This window comes from Bidens hawaiensis, unplaced genomic scaffold, assembly GCF_021521415.1.
Source record: "Bidens hawaiensis isolate Kalapana, Puna unplaced genomic scaffold, B.hawaiensis_p1.1 tig00063954_1, whole genome shotgun sequence".
NCBI lineage: Eukaryota > Viridiplantae > Streptophyta > Magnoliopsida > Asterales > Asteraceae > Bidens > Bidens hawaiensis.
This window is the reverse complement of record NW_027501452.1, coordinates 29717-33445: the sequence shown is the minus strand read 5'-3', so window position 1 is coordinate 33445 and position 3729 is coordinate 29717. Positions and strand designations below refer to the sequence as shown.

The 3729-nt window shown below is 30.5% G+C and overlaps 1 long non-coding RNA gene across 1 annotated transcript; it reads right to left on the bottom strand.

The window, feature by feature from the left end:
• Window positions 1–475: 475 nt before the first annotated feature.
• On the bottom strand, window positions 476–1765 carry LOC143604114 (uncharacterized). The gene is made up of 3 exons (XR_013148223.1): window positions 1694–1765; window positions 1502–1589; window positions 476–792 (listed from the first exon to the last, which is right to left on the bottom strand). It is a non-coding gene; the product is annotated as an uncharacterized LOC143604114 (long non-coding RNA).
• Between the last annotated feature and the right edge of the window lie 1964 nt (window positions 1766–3729).

The following is a 3729-nucleotide window of genomic DNA, read 5'->3' as shown; positions in this document are numbered from 1 at the left end:
AGAGAAGACACACCTTTTGATTGGGTTGGTTTTCAAAAATAAAAAAGATTTCGTAAAAGTTAAAACTCATTAACCAAATTAATTTACAATGCAAACCCTTTTTAATTTATAACTTGTCAAGAAAATTGAAAATCAGTTAAGGAAAGAACCTATATCATTTTAGCTAACACGTGAGTGGAATGAACAAATAACATGTGTTGCCAAACCTTTTCTTTTTTTTTTTTTTTGCTTTTGTTGACCAATCCAAACATGACCCTGCCCATTTCAACCCAACAATGTTTTGACCCGAAAAACCCAACAGGTGAGTGGAGTGAACACTAACAATTGATAGGATACTAACAATTGATAGCACTCCTAAATTAAGCCAAAAACTGCAAAAAATGACAATTCATTAGGCTTTGCTCCCCTATAACATATGCTCAATAATAAAAATGAATATGAACAATTTTTTTTTAATTATTATCATTTTGAAGGCCCAAAGCGAATCTAAAAATTGAGACATTCTTTATAAAAACAAACATAAAGATTAATTTTTGCATTTACAAACTTGTAAAAATCTCTTTGTATATCAATACATAAAATCTTATATATCAATGTGAGGTACTGAGGTCTAGCCTTTCACAAGGGTAAAATGGTAAAAAGTTAATCATAGTAAATTCCGTATAACAAAATGCTCCAATAATCCATCGTTCCTACTTCCTACAATGCCTTGGTGTATACCTTTTGAACTGCAATACCGAAAGTAGGTCTTCCATACACATTCCATACATTCCAAAGAGTTACCATAATGTACTGCACATTAAGAAAATACACTGATGTAAGTATACATATGCCATCTTGTTTACCAAAAAGATGACAAAATTAACACTGAAAAGACAAACAAACAAACCTAAAGTTGTCCATAACAAATTGTCATAACAAATGAAACACCTTCGCATGCATGCAGGTTACTCACTCCACAAAAGTAACCTTTAAATCAAACCATTCGACAAAGTTAACCTAAATTAAGAAGGAGCAGAAACAAAAAATAAACTTACAAGACGAACCAACGTTCAAATGAGAAATGAATAATTTTTTTTCCCCAAATTAAACATCAACTGCCTAGAAACTAAAAAAATCTTATGTATTGTTTTCCTAAAAACTACGTGTTTTACCGCCTTCCATTTTGGCAAAGAACCAGTTTTAACCCTAACAAAATTGATACTTTTTAAAAAAACTGTTTTGGCCAAAACCAAATTCATGCATACTTAAATGTGAACTTATTTTGTCCGAATCAAATTAATACTTTCTTAGACAACTCTATTTGACCCGAACCAAATTGATACATTTTTATACGACCATTTTAACCCAAATCCACTTTCACTTGAACCAATGAAACATTTTTAATTTAATGAATTTTCAATTCGACCAAACATCTTGTAAGCACATGAAAGTGAAATTTAGTAATTTAATATTAATATTTAATAATGAAGTAATCACAAAGCTGAAGAAGTATGTTCACCTATTACTGGTAAGTGGTAACCATTCTTTGAAAGATGGTTGGCAGTCGATATCATCGTGACTTAACGCTCAAGTGAAGTGACAATTATCTGTAATAAACCGTGACCGAGGTATTAGTAATTTAATATATAATATTTGACAATTTTACTTTTTTAGTTGACATAACTATAACCATAAGATGGAAGAAGCTTACAATGTTGGCAAAACAATTCAAGATAAATGCAGCATATCTTTGTTATGGTGCTCAAAGCTTAATGTTAAATTGCTACCTGTAAAAAATCCCAAAAAGATCAAATTATTGGTGGCATAAAAAGGCAGTTAGTATGAAAGACTTTTAAAATGTATTTTTTTTGGCACACCACAACTGCAACTGGCCATATTATTGTAGTTCCGCCACTTAGCACCTACCAATATAAACCTGACCAAAATCACCATCACCCAACTTTTTATCCATAGGATGGTTAGTTGAGCTGAAGCACATGAGTCTTGGAATTATTATACCTTCATTTGACCAAAAATATATTTAAAAAGAACATGATCTCAAGATGGAATGAAAGTATATAACAACACAATTCATACCACGATTCGGTTGTTCCAGCAAGAAAGGAACCAATAGATGGACCCACAACTCCATGTTGCTTAAAGGATGCACCGCCTAACTGAGCCCTGTAGAACGGGTTATTCACAAAAATAGGAACCGCTTTCATACCAATGCTTTTCTAAAATATTGAAATAAAGTTTAAACAATAAATATACGTTAGTTGCTTAATATTCCAATTATTTTGAACTAATACTTTAACACACTTTTCATAGAATGACTGAAAGTTCACAAATTAAAACTCCAATAGAAGCCATACAAGATCTCCTAATTAACAAACCTGAATTTTCCAGCTTGACTATTTGTAAAAGCCCCTGATACATCAATAAAACAAAACAAAAAAAAAATAGTTTCAAATGTTCACAGGTCATCAACAACCTTAAAAACCATTTAACTATTTAAAAATGTTACATCAACACACATATAAACAAACTTAATAACAATCGAATTAAACACAAAGACAGAAGAGTGTATTGAATCTAGTATACCTAAACACAAGGACAGGAAAAAGAAGCAAATCATCACAAATGTGCAAGCATATACATATACATGAAACTATATGATTAACTACAAAAATAATACATTATCTTTTTTAAAAATAAAAAAACAATCATAATCAACAACATAAAAACTCCAATTTCTAAAAGAGATGTTAAAACTAAAAAGAAAAGCCCTAATTGACAAATATCTTAAATCAAAAGAGAAATTTGAAACCCTAGAAGAAGATGAACTGGAGATGGTAACCTGAGCGGACGGAGTCTTCAATCTTAGAGAGAAAAAAAAAACAGATGTAGACGAGAGGTCAAATCCGGTAGCGACGCTATGAGGTTGTCAGGTCTTAAATCAGATTTTTATCCATCTGCAAATGAGGAGGAGGAGATGAAGAAGATTGAGGTAGAAGCAGAAGAAGAAGAAGAAGAAGAAGAAGAAGAAGAAGAAGAAGAAGATTGAGGTTGAAGTTGTGTTTGAAGCAAGTGAGAGACTATACATCTGCAAATGAATGTTTATTGGAAAAAGGTATCAGATCTGGATTGCATTTGAAATTTGAAAGAGAGAGAGAGAGAGAGAGATATGAAGTAGAGAGAAAAGAGACAGCTTTATCATAAATCTTCTTTAGCAAGATTCAAGGGAAAGGGGAGACGTGGACTCACATTTGATGAACACGATAGTAAATAAAACCAGGTGATGACACGTGTTCCAAATGAATGTAGGGTGACACGTGTCAGAACCTGTTTTCATTTATTATATATATAGATATAGATAGGGAATGGTTCAAGAGAGAAATAATATTATTGCAAGAAATGTAAGAAAATGAATATGGACCACTAGTTTTGTTTTAAGTTTAAATGCTTAAAGCTAAATAAACTAATAAACTATAATACTTATCTATTTAATTAATATAACTAATTAAATTATTATAATTAGAAAATATTAAGAACTCATTTATTTTTATAACTTACTTTTTGTTTCTTGAATTTTTATCCTCACAAGTATAATTTATTCATACATTAAAATTTCTTTATATCCAAAACTAATTTCTTACAACTCAATATATTAATATCCATCAACACATACTTACATTATGATGAATAATACTAAAAAACTATTTTACATGTGTTTGCATTAGATAT